General features: G+C 37.1%; 1 long non-coding RNA gene across 2 annotated transcripts in view; it reads right to left on the reverse strand.

Annotated features, from left to right (window-relative positions):
• Window positions 1–377: 377 nt before the first annotated feature.
• Window positions 378–14001, reverse strand: part of LOC148107838 (uncharacterized) — a 173922-nt gene continuing 160298 nt past the window's right edge. For both annotated transcript variants that reach the window (XR_015721507.1, XR_015721506.1), the window contains exon 3: window positions 378–1106. This is a non-coding gene — a long non-coding RNA (uncharacterized LOC148107838). The remainder of the gene's footprint in view (window positions 1107–14001) is intronic.

Below are 14001 nucleotides of genomic sequence, written 5' to 3' on the forward strand. Positions count from 1 at the left end.
CAGTCCTAGCTGCCACTACAAACACAGTGTCCGCACCCTCCCCTCTCATATGACTGCAATCAGCATGGACAATGTCAAGATTTCAGTGGAATGGTCATGAGAGTCTGAGTCATAGGCAGGGGCCAAAATGAGCCCCAAAAGAATCAAAGAATGGATAATAAGTAGAACTGGAGGGAAGAAAAAACAAAACAAAACAAAACAATGATGTTGAAAACTTTAATTCCACCAGATGGTGTCTTGGCCTCAAGGAGCCACTTTTTAAGTATGAGACATGTTGGCCTCCAGCTCTTGCTTGAAATTATAATATATGTGTGGGTCTTTGATATCAGTCAAGAAAAACTAAATGAAAGCCAGGATTTTGGCCAGAGAGTGGAATAACTAACGCTCAAGGCAGAGGCTGCGAACATTGAGAAAATAGACCCTATGTCACTTGAAGTCCTGAGAAGAAAACCAGAGTTAGAGTATATTTTCTAAGAATCCCACATAAGATGGGGGCAAATGAGATTGAGAGTTTTGGTAGTAAAGCTGAGGTGAGTTTTCTGAACTCAAGGTCAAATACAAACTCCTGTGTAAGAATCAGCCATGTAGTGACCAGAGATCCAGGCTGCAGATAGCTGAAAAACCCAAATGTATGGATAAGGACCTAGGTTGACGTTCTACCGAGATATGAGCAGGAGCAAAGAATAGAGTTTGAGGGTTTTATTTATTTATTTTTGTGAGAGAGAGAGAGAGGAAGCGCGAGCATGAGTGGGGGGTTGTGGGGGTGCAGAGGGAAAAGCAGACTCCCCGTTGAGCAGGGAGCCTGAGGCAGGACTCCATCCTAAAAGAATAGAGTTTGGAATAGAGCTGTGATTTTTTAACATTCCTTCTTTAAAGCAATAAAACCTTTTTATCTAAGATGAAATCTCAGTATCAGAAAGAGAGGAGGGTTCTAGCTGAAGTGAGGGCCGTGTTCCAGGAGACACATAAGCTCTGCCCTCTCAGCTTCCATTAGACCGTTTCCAGGAGAACTTTGATCTTTCCCACAGAAATCTAGAGCTTCAAGAAATGCAGTTTGGAAATCCACTGGACCAGGAGACTGAAGGTACCATTTCAGAATCAGGAATCTGAGGAGAGAGAAAGCCAACAACCTCAGTGTGACAGAAAGAGCAAGGGTTTTAGAGTCTGACAGACGTAGTTTTAAAGCCAAGTTAAGCTGAGCAACCTCGGGAGAGAAGCTGCTCCCTGGGCTGCAGGCTTCTGCACTTTGGCTTGTGGTAAAGGGTCCAGAGGCATCTGAGTTGCTCTCCGAGACATCAAATGAGGACTTCATCAAATTTCTCCCAACCGTTTTTTCCAATTCTATTCCTTCTGTTTCCTACTACCTGGGGCTGGTACTCAACTAGTATAACTTAAGCGGACGGTCTCACTTGTTTCACGTTGGCACTCGTACTGACTGGATGTGCCTGCGTCCTACTGATGTTCAATATTTTGACCACTGTTCCAGCCAACAATGGCTTAATGACTGCCATATGTTGTGGCAGGCACTGTGCTAATACGGTGCAGACGTGAACTCAGATTATCCTCATGTTCACCTTCTGAAGAAAGCATGGATATGATCACCACTTTATAGATGAGGACTCTCTAGTTAGATCCTTCCCCAAAGTCTCTTAGCTAAGAAGTGATGGTGCTAGAATTTAATATTTAATATGCCAAATTCTTTGATCTCTTCAGCAAACCATATTCTCTCACTTAGCATAGATATTCGACAGTGAAAAAGCCCTAAAACAAATTAAAATAAAAACAAGTGACCTATTATATAGCATTCAGGAAAAAAGGCACTGCCAAATATATCCACTGATACTGAATTTCAAGGGCTTTTTAAACGGGTTTCCAAAAAAAAAAAAAAAAAAAGGAACGAAATAAGCAAAAACTGATTGTGTCAGTATGGTAAGATTTTTTTTCATCAATTCAAATAGGCTTAAAATATAAACAGTGTCAAAACCTTAACTACAGCAGTAAAAAGAGGGTCTTGGTAATTTGTTGATTTAACTAGCTTTTGCAACATTAAGCTGGATAAGATACAGATGTTATCAAAAATCACACGGGAATCTAAGAAGATCTATTAATAGTTTTAAATATTGGCTTAGTGACTGGGATATAATTGGTTTTTGTGTCTTTGGGTTCATAAAGCATTGGTTTTATGGTTAGTAGCTTATCTGCCTTTGAGCTAAAAAGACTTTATATTTTAATTGTGTGTCCAAATACATTTTATGGTGAAAGGATCTCTCATCAAAATGTCTGCAAGTTATTTTCTTGCTCCTGATGGCTAAGGACAAGGCCGAGAATGATCTAGAGCAAAAAGGAACATTAACCATTACAGATTTTCTGCTTAGTTGAAGGAGAAGATGATCTTTAGTTTTGTTTATTTGTTTGTTATTGAAACAAATGTAGCCACCTTTCTATAGTCGGGCTCTTTAGAAAAAGACTCCATCCCTGGCGACCTCCTGTGATTCTTTCACAGTTAAGTGGGCATCGTAAAGGGCTAAAAATATTTGTGTTGGAGATATGAAATAACCTGGTTCCATTAAATTGAATCTCTGATTTCTTTGGAGCAGGCCAGAGGAGCCTAGCATCATTTTATAAAAGCTATAGGATCCGTGAATTTGGTCAAAAGCACTGAGTTTGGTAAACTGGATTAGGTTCTTTATAAATGACAAAGGTCCTGTTAAGTCAGCACATCACAAATATTACTAGATTCCTTTCTTGAATTAGTATCTACCTACCCCCAGATTGCAGAATTCTATAACAGTTTTGCTCTCAACTGAAATCTTACTTCCAAAGAAAACTCCTCTGGATTTTGGAGGCCTCAAAGATGGCAGCAGGTGTAATCCTCTTAGTTCTCGCACGGGCCTAATTCCTCTCGCTGATCCAGTTTATTTTGTGTCCCACCCCCAAATGCTTTTTTGTGTTCTTGCAGCATTCAGAAAGAAAAAAAAAAAAAAGACAGAAAGTCCTTTTTGAAAAAATATATGAGTTCCTATATTTTGGCAGGGATAAACACTTACTAGGTTAGCACCCACAGTAGCTAGACATCCTAGGGAAACCGGGGTCCAAAGAGATTTCTCACCCCACCCACTGACCTCTTCAAAGGAATCCTGCTATGTTATTTGCTATGGAAAGAACATCCTCACGACTTAGCATGTTTCAACACAGACTCAGGGGAAAATCTGCAAGCCGTGTGTCCTTGTTTATCCAAGACGACAAGAACGGCTTTCCTGTTTATTTCTGTCTCTAGTTCTTAAATTCCTTGCTCAGCTCTTTTAGTTCAGGTAACTAACATAGGGAAATGCTAACACAGTTAGCTTCCCAAACTAGAGTGGTCTAGTGGTGACCTTTATTTTTATGCTGATTGATTTTTGTGTGTATAATTTCAAAAAGCTGTAATGCTCATGATGAATCCATATACCTAAACAAATTAAGATTGGCATTCCCATAATAAGAGCTCTTTACTAGTGAAATTCTGCTTGTCACAGAAATAATTGATGTTCATAATGATGACTTAAGACTTTCAAAGATTCCCAAGTGTCATCTGTATCATCAAAAAAATTAAATTATGTTCAATGGAGATGCACCTGTCTACTATTAAACTTTTAATCTGTTATCTCGTTATACTGTATAGTTATACTAATCACATTTTATATTTAATGTACTAGGAAATTCCCTTCCATGATCATGCCATACAACAGCAAGTATACTGAATTGAACTTGGGCTGTGTTTGACATAATCTATATGGTAAAGAGGAATTAATACTTCTTGAAAACCTACTATATTTGGAAACCCAGTGTTTTGGAAAAAATACATATTATAATGTAGAATTATAATGTAGAAAAGTTTTAGATTTACAGAAAAGTTGTGAATAGAGTACACAGACTTACCATATACTCCTCATCCAGTTTCCCCTATTGTTAACCTCTTGTATTAGTATGGGTCATTGGTCACAGTTAATGAATCAATATTGATACATTACTATCAGTAGGGTCCATGGGTTACATTAGGGTTTGCCTGTTATACAGCTCTGTGGGTTTTGATAAGGATATAATGTCATGCGCTCCTCATTATAGAATCATACAGAATATTTTCATTGTCCTAAAACTCCCTTGTGCTCCCCATTTTGGGTGTTCTCTGAACTTCCTGGATCTGTAGTTCTGTAATTAATTTTCTAAAGTTCTTATCTGTTATTACTTCAAATATTTCTTCTACTCATTTTTTTTTCTGTCCTCTGCTTCCGGTATTCCAATTATGTGTGTGCTATACTTTCAATATTGTACACATTTCTTAGATGCTGTACTCTGTTTTTATTTTTATTTTTTCTCTTTACATTCCAATCTGGGAAGTTTCTTTTGACCTATCTTCAAGCTGAATGATTCTTTTCCTCGGCTGTGTCCAGTCTACTGAAGACCCCATCAGAGTCATTCTTTATTTCTGTTACAGAGATTTTTATTTCTAGTATTACCAATTGATTCTTTGAGTTTTCACCTCTCCGCTTACATTACTCATCTATCCTTACATGTTGCTTGCTTTTTTCATTAGCGCTTTTACCATTTTAATCATAATTCTTTAAAATTCCCTGTCTGATAATCCTAATATCTGGGTTATATGATTTTGGCTCAAATGTTTGCTTTGTCTCTTCAAACTGTCGTCATCGTCGTCATCTTCTTCTTCTTCTTCACCTTTGTCTTCATCTTCCTTTTTCTCTTCCCCCTCTTCCCCTCTTCCTCTTCTTCTTTCTCTTCCTCTTCTTTGAAACTTCCCTTCTCCCTTCTGCTCCCCCTGCTTCTTCTTCTTTTCTTTCCCCTTCTTCTTCCTATTTGACATGCCTTGTAATTTTTTGTGAAAAGCCAGACATATTGTACTGGGTAATAGGAACTGAGGCAAATAGCTTTTCAGTGTGAGGATTTAGTTAATGTGCCTACGTGTTAGGCTGTGTTTAATGTATTCTGCAGCTATACGTGCCAAAGGCTTCAAAGTCCTCTAGTATCATTCATTCGTTCATTCATTCATTCATTCATTCATTGTCTTCCCTCCTAACTTTCAGTTTCCCTAAGTATTCCTTCTCAGAGGCATCCCATGTCATGAATCTTTTCAGCTGAAGTCCACTGTTACTTTACTGGAGACTTCTTGGCATTGTAGAAGGAACTTTCTACGATCTTGCAATTAAGTCTCAGTCTTTCAGCGGGCCTGTATTTTGGTACAGTGACCTTCACAGATGTTTCTTCAGCAATACAGCTTTTTTTCCCTCTGCTTCTTACTCCCTTCCCTGGCTGCAGTATTGCCAATCTATTTCTATGAAGCCTGACCCTTGTTGAAAATGTATTTTTCCCTCTCTCAGATGAAATAGGAAGGCGGGAGTTGACTGGAGTGAGAGGAATTACCTTCCTCCAGCTAAGATAAGGCCTGGCAAAGTTCTTTCTGCTAGAGAGTAGGTCTTTATTCTGAAAAAGCTCTGGATGTATTTCATGATGATTACTCTTCTTTTCCCTCTGACAGAGCCACTTGGAGATCTCTCTCACTTTCTCAGATCATCACCATGGGAACCTAATGGGGTTCATGGAGGTAAAGGCTGTGAAAGTGTGAGGGCTTCCCTAAGGCTGCAGCCACCAGGAAATTCTCATTTACAGATTAGTCTCCAAGTCATCAAATTTCACATTTCTGTTTTGGGTAAGATCTCAGCTGTGTCTCTCTGGCTATGCCTGTCTCTCCAGATTTTGGAATAAAATTTTTGTTTAGCAACCTCAGTTCTCTGACGGGTACAAGAAAAGTCACTGATTTTCAGTTTATCCAACTTTTTCTTGTTTTGAAGACTTGGAATGATGACTTTCAAGCTCTTTACATGTTGGAGCTCTTACAAGTTGGACAACAGTATTTTAAAGATATAGTATTCACTTAAACTTCACATCAGTACTAGGATATAGGGAACTAATTTTATTTTATTCTATTTTATTTTAATTCCATATAGTTGACATACCGTGTATAGGGAAGTAATTTGACAGATACTATCTGTAAGGCAGAAGAGAAACCAGGATTTAAATTCAGATAATGTAAATCCAAAACCTTGTGTCTTCCCATTACCACACACTGCTTTTGCACATTTCACGTACTGCCCCTTCCGATTACCAACAATGGCAGGGGAAACATGAAGCGTTGATGTGAATTCAGAAGGCAGTAGCTTAAATGGGCATCTCAGGTCTGCAATTATTTTCAAGCTGAAAAATAATTTGATCCAGTAACTACTATTCAAGGAAAGGTCAAATCATTTCCCCGTGTACTTAGTGATGGATATTATAGTTCAATAGCTCTCACATGGAAAGTTTGTAATGTGGTCATTGACCTTGTGTATTGGCACCTGCATTATAAAGGAGTAAATTTACTCTATAACTGAAAACTTGCAAACATTGCAATAGGTCAACACCATATATCGCACATCCATTCAAAGGCCAATAAAAGCAAATGCTATAGCACTTGAGAGCTTGGGAAGGAGAGCAAAATAGCAACAAAATGAAATACTGATTCTCCAAGTAAATTTTTAAAACATTCCATTAGTTCTCATATACGTGAAAACATACACTACTCTTATTATTTGTAATCATCAGTTTTATGGATTTTTGACTGTATTATTTATAAATCTCACAACACATGCAAAAACGGATATTTTTATCCGTCCTCTGCAACTAAGGAAAGCAGAGAGAGGTTAAGTAATTTGCCTGAGTCATAGATTTTAAGTATTAGGGCACCAAGAATTGACCCTAGATTCATTATTAGCAAAGCTCATCTTCCTTCTACCAAATTAAGCTGCGAAGAAATTGATTGTCATGTGTTTTACGTGGGAGGACTGCACAAGCAGAGTGTAGTGGGGAGGGAAGACTGGCTCATCCTGATAAAGTCATGAGCTACACATCTTCTCACTCCTTTTCACCGGCACTCTTCAGCTAGATTTTCTCTGAGATGTTGTGAAGACAATGACAAAAGTCAGTGCCTGGCTTTGGTGAGAATAAACGCACAAACAGACTGCAACAAAGACTAGTTCACTACCACATGGATTCAGGAATGTCCTGGGAGTATATTTTTGTCATTTGTCTGAATGAGTATTCTATTTTCTCATGCATATGTGGTCTTGCAGAACAAAATGTGATCCTTAGTCACTTTTGGAACTTCTTTCTATTCACGCAATAAACCAGGATCTCTTTTTGTTTAGTCCTTTTTATTTTCAATGCCAAGTCAATGCTAGTTTTAAATGTCTGATTACATCTGTTTTGGTTTATATTAAGCCATACTCCCATACAAATCCTGATTAATTGATACTATAGGATAATGATATAAACAGTTTTACTGGTCCTACATATAATAGGTATGATTCCCTTACTTTAAATTCAACTTTAAATAAATAAACTTTAAATACATTATTATTGTTGTTTTATTAATATGATATCGATTATTTGTTTTATTTAATATTTTATTTAAAATTGTTTATCATTTACATAGTCATGCTAATTATTATAATTACATAATCTCCACGAAGTCGTGAAAATTCTAGCCCACTCTACACACTTAAAAAGAAGATGCAAAGCAGGAAGACTTGTGAGTAGAGGGAACGGATGTCTGCCTGCACAACCTCATGTTTAATGTCATTGTCATTAGAAAGTTACCTACCTAAAAGTATGTGCCTTACTAGCCTGGTTCAGTATGGGTTTTCTAACATTAGCAGTTTGGTCCTTTGGTTTATTAAGAATTTACAGTCTGAAGATTTAAGAATACTTTTGTATTCAGTGAGCTCTTAATATATTAAAGTATTTCAATTAGTGCAGAGGAGTGGGAGATTATAATGAACATGGAACTAAGACATGAAAATGAATGTATTATAAGGTAGCATGTGATTAATACCTTTTTAATCTCTCTCTCTTTTTTTAAACCACTTAGATATCTCTATGATATCATTTCAGGTTTAAGATTCATTGACAATGTTTGTAAATGATACTAAAATATATGTCATAATATAGATATGATCTAAGGGCCATTTATCCATTTATCCATAAGGAAAAATAAAGTAATTCTGTTTGGGAAGACTAGAACCGAGTGATTTCTGAGGGAAATTAGATTTCAGCTGGGCTTTGATGAGAAGATAGTGGGAAGCATGGTAAATACTGTGCTTAAGGGGAGTGGGATGCATGGGCTTTAGTTTATCCTACCACACTTGGGCACATCACTTTTCTTTTTCTTTTTTTTTTTTTAAAGATTTTATTTATTTATTTGACAGAGATAGAGACAGCCAGCGAGAGAGGGAACACAAGCAGGGGGAGCGGGAGAGGAAGAAGCAGGCTCCTAGCGGAGGAGCCCGATGTGGGGCTCGATCCCGTAACACCGGGATCACGCCCTGAGCCGAAGGCAGGCGCTTAACCGCTGTGCCACCCAGGCGCCCCGGCACATCACTTTTCTGAGGATTATTTTTCTTATTTATATAAAGGGGAAATGGGGGTAAATTGGTACCAAAAATAGGTGCATGGTTGCTACCGCTGTCCCTTCTGTGTCCCTGATAGATATCACTAATTAAGTATAGCCCTCTTTACAGATAAACCTAGATAAAGCCTCAAAATCCTTTCCAAAATAGCAAGTGGATATAGATAAACTTATGTAATCTACAAAAAAATTCCTAGAAATAATAAGCAAATTAAGCAAAGCTGTAAGATACAAAAATCAATATACAAAAATCAATTATATTTCCATATTCTAGCAATGAGATATTGGAATGTGAAGTTAAAGTTACCGTAGGCTACCTCAGAATAACCCTACGTGCTCTACATCCTGGCCTGTGCTTAGCATGGCCAGTCTTTCATTTTAACCATTTTACAAATATACAATTATAGCTCATTGTGGTTTTAACTTGTATTTCCCTAATGGGTAATGACGTTTACCATCTTTTTATGTGCCCATCCACATATCTTCTTTGATGAAGTGTCTATTGATACTTAATCTTACCCATTTTTAATGGGTCTTTATATTATTGAGTTTTGAGAATTCTTTGTATATTCTGGATATAAGTTTTTTTATTATACATATGATATGTAAATATTTTCTCCTAAAATGTGGCTTACATTTTCATTTTCTTAAGACTGATTTTGAAATCAGAAGCTATTAATTTTGGGGGTCAAAATTATGAATTTGTTATCTAATATATTTGATATATCATGTTTTTAATGTCAAAAGAAAAACAAATCACAAAATGTTCTTCTATATTTTCTCCTAGAAGCATTAATTTTAAGTTCGTGATTTGTTTTTTGCTAACTTTTGCATACGGTGTGAGGTATAGAATGTCAATTTTTTTTTGCATGAGTGGCCACATTTTCTGGTTCCATTTTTGAAGACGTTATCTCGTCCCACAGAATGAATGATCTTTGCAACTTTATCAAAACCCAGCTGACCATATATTTATGGGTCTGTTTCTGAATTCTATCCTGTTCTATTGATCAAAATATCTTAATGCCAGTTGCATATTACCTTGATTACTGTAACTTCTTTACACATGTACCAATCAGTGCTTAATTGAATGGCTGAGGAAGACCCTGTAGAGTTCTCTGGAATTCTCTTCTCTGTGGCACTGTGTCCTATGACTCCTGCCACTTTGGCTTCCACATACTCTAAATTTATCTTCTTAGCTCACTGAGCACAATGGACTCTGCTTAAGCTCTGCCTCCCTGTGCTGCAACCTATAAACCTGAGCTAAAGAAATTACATGGTTTCCCTCATTTTTTCCCTATATTTCAGGGATCACTCTCCTTTGTTGCCTGATGTCCAGTAACTTGAGAGTCAAGTTTTCATACATTGTTTTCAGTTTCTAGGTTGTTTCAAGGAGGAGGGTAAATCTAGTCCCTATTCCACATTGGCCAGAAATGGAAGTTTTTCACATTATTGATTATTGTTACGTTAAATGAGTGCCTAACATGAAGATTCTTGTTAAGAGAAAGTAGAGACTTGAATAAATTAAAGGAAGAAATGAATCTTCCAGAGAGAGGGAAGACTCTGGGCTAGGAATAAGTCTCTGCATTTAGGGAATATCAAGAAAGCTGGTGTTGCTGAAACAGAGTCAATGAGGGGAGAATAGTAATGGATAATTTTACAGAGGTGAGAAAGAGATAGGTGACTTGGATCCTTTAAGAACTTTGGATAGTTTTCTAATCATCCTGCCCTATTATGGTTCTGATCAGAGGAATGATTGTGCATACATTTTTAAGAGATCACCTTAAGTGTTGTTTAGTGAATTAACTCTAGGAGGCAAGAGTAGGAATAGGCAAGAGATTCAGAAAATATAATAACCCAAATGAGAGAAGATAATGGATTTGATTAGAGTGTTAGCAGAGGTGCTAAGTAGTAGTTAGATTCAGAGCATGTTTTATGGATAATAACTACAAGAATTTTTAATGGCTTGCAAGTTAGGAATGAGGAAAATAGATAAAGCAAATCAATTCCTAGGTTTTAAGCAGTAGCAACAGTGCCATTTATTGAAAGGAAGTTTAGAGGAGAAGGTACTTTCATGGAAGAGTAAATTAAGAGTTTAATTTTGGACATGCTCAATTTGAAATGACTATTAGATATACAGGTGGAGATTCAGATAGCCTTGTACAATCAAAGGATAGTCTTCTTCAAATGAATGTTATACTGTAGCAGTGAAAACTCACCTCATTCAACAAACTGTTTCTGATTACCTCCTCTCTCTACTCTCCATCTTATAGTCCTAGAAGTTGACACTGAGATTTAGTCTCCTGAAGCAGGACACACTGTAATCCTCCACCATATTCCTTTTTGCTATTCATTATGTAGTCCTCAGTACTTTCACCCTGGAGGACAAGACCTGTTCTGTTCATATTGCTCCTTGAAAAAAGAAGGTCTTTGAGGGAATTATATAGTCAGTGTTACTCTTTTCAGATAATAAAACTGTACAACCACTTCCACCAAAGCCCCAAGGTCTGAAGTGAGGCTTTGTTATAATAAGGAAAACTTGATTTCCTTCAGGAAATCCATTGGAATCCCAGAAACAAAGACAGAAATAACCAACACCTCCTCTGTGTATGACCTTTCATCATGTTATTTGGCTTTTATTCCTATGTAACTCTGAAACTGTAAAAAATGTATTCATCTTGACAAAACTGAGCAATTCAAGGGTGGATTTCTTCTCTACTATCTTTTTCTACTGTTCTAGATACTTAGTAAGTTGGAAACAAGATCTTAGATATTAAAGCATATGAGAAGATTCTGGAAAGTAGTAAGAAGAAAGAATTTGTTACTGCCCAATGTTGATGACAGATTTGATAGTCAAATGTTAATAATAGCAATAATAATTATTGCATTCTTTTTTTAAAGATTTATTTATTTGAGAGAGAGAGAGTGGGGGGGGAAGGGCAGATGGACAGGGAGAGGAAAGAGAGAATCTCAAGCAGACGCCCTATTGAGTGCGGAGCCCAAAGCTGGGCTCGATCCCACAACTCTGAGATCATGACCTGAGCCAAAATCAAGAGTTGGACACTTAACCGACTGAGCCATAGAGATGCCCCTAATTATTACATTCTACATTGTGGCATTTTGTGCATTTCTATCACATTTATACTAGCCATCACATGCTATCATTCCGGAACAGATAGTCTCATTTGCTGGATATTCTCACCTTAAATCCTCTTACATGAAATTTCTCTTAAATTTTTGTTAAGAATAAAAATATCCTAAACTAACAATGACTATTATATATCAGTCAATGCATTTAAACTAAGTAAAAAAAGGAAATGTTCACTCAAAGTAGCACAACTTTAAGAACTTGAAGCAGAATTCAGACTAGCAGGCTAGATCTAAATAAGCTGTTAAGGAGTTAAAGATAGTTGTCATAAGATGAATTAGTTTGACATGATTTAGCGATGTGATGCAGGCATCCAGATGGCTCATGAAAATATTTTCTTTATTTATGTGGCCAGCATTATGGAGCATAGAGTTAGTTTGTTATCTGAAGTGTCAGCCCTCCTAACTCAGACATTATTTTTCCTGATTATATTCCTCCACATCTGTACCCACTAATCACCATCATTCTTAGTCTCATGGTTTCCAATTCAACCCATGATTGAATAGAGTATGAGTGGTTTAAGTTCCTTTTCCCATTGTGTATTGTGATGGGTGGGGTTGGCAGACTAATTGTTAAAGTGCTTTGCCTATTGGTATCAGAAGGAGCTAATGTCTGTATTAGTCTGACTAAAGACCTTCTTGTTCTACAGTTGAATTAAGGATACTTTGTTTTGCCTAAATGAATAGGACTTTACACAAAAAGCACAGTTAAGATCAAAGAAAAGGAACTTTTAATACTGCTTCTCATTCCTCATAGATTTAATGATTTGAAAGGGGTGAATCTCTCACCCTAAAGAAAGCAAAGGATTAACAGCTTCTCACATTCTGTTATATTAAAGTGGCTTTAAATGCCACGGCTAACAAAAGGGACATTGTTCAAGAAGCAAGTGCCCATAGACCAGGTAAATGTATGCAGTTTGCTCACTTTGACTCTACCTACCTTTGGAAGATACCACAACATTATTTTGGGTCTAAAATGATTTTTGATGGCCATACACTTAGAGACCCTATTTATCTACTCTGTTTTAGGCTAGGCTTGGTCCTTCTTTAATCTGTTCCATCTTGCTGAGTACAGAATTGTGCATCTGTGGTTCAGAGAGAAACTGTAAAACACAGCATTGTGATTACCTCCCAACATCCATTCACCCTTTGTCATAATTAGCCTATGGAGAAGGATGTCCATGTGATACGTTTATGACCAATGAAGCATGAAGGAAAGTCACTGAGGTGGGAGTTAGTCTGAGGGAAGTCTTCCCATTCCCAAGAGAAGGCCACAGGCAGAGACTATCCCACTCTTTTGTCTGGATGTTGTTCTCTCTGACTATATTTCAATAAGTACTGAGGTCATCTTACTATACAGGCTGAGGAAGAAATCTCCCAAAGAATGAAGACTAAAAATGTAGAAAGAATATGGATCTTAAAAAAAAAAAAAGATTTATTTATTCATTATTTTAGAGAGAGAGAGAGAGAGAGAGGATGTGGGGAGGAGGAGCAGAGGGAGAGTCTTAAGCAGACTCTGTGTTGAGCATGGAGCCCAATTCGGGGCCTGATCTCATGACCCTGAGATCACGACCTGAGCTGAAACCAAGAGTCAGACACTTAACCAACTGTGCCACCCAGGTGCCCCAAGAATATGGATCTTTAATGATCCTGTTGATCCACTCATAACATCATTCTGGAACCCCACACTATTTCTCAAATTCCAATTATGAGATGATACATTTCTTTATTGTTTTCTTGCATTTTGAAAGAGGATTATTCTTGATGGGGACAAAAGAATCCTAACTGATATGTAAGTGTTTCAGTTAATGACTGTGCCCATGATGAAGGGTCATTTCATGTTCAAGTCTATGGCTTCTAGTAGGTGTCTTAATAGAAAAAGCATCAGTAGGAAGAGTAGGTTTTCTTTCTCCGCATTTATGAAGTGTTATCAATCCCTAAAATTAATTCCTTAGGTGCCTGGGCCCCATGTAGCTTCTTTCAATGATAGCTATAGTTATATTCTTCTGAAAGTGAAAGTCTGAATCTTTAGATTTGAAATAGGGAAGTGCTATCAATGGAACCTTTTTAACATAATCTAAAGAATTATACCTAATCTTACCTGGTTCTGGTTTTGAAAATACCAGTCAGTATTTAAAAAAGGAAGGCATGATATTTTATTTATAGATTAGGTCTCTAAGAGTTGTTGAATCAACTGAAGAATGACTGTGAAAAAGAGAATTTAGATCAATTCCTTGGTGCCTAACACTTTCTGGATGGAGCTTCCCTTATATCTGTCTGAGCTTGCTAGACCTCAGGGGAACCCTGCTGAAAACCTACTTACCAAAATAGAAATTAGGACATTCTAATCATCCTCAGGATCA

The sequence above is a fragment of the Ursus americanus genome, chromosome 24 (genome assembly GCF_024610735.1).
Source record: "Ursus americanus isolate L20-20 chromosome 24, mUrsAme1.1.p, whole genome shotgun sequence".
Lineage (NCBI taxonomy): Eukaryota > Metazoa > Chordata > Mammalia > Carnivora > Ursidae > Ursus > Ursus americanus.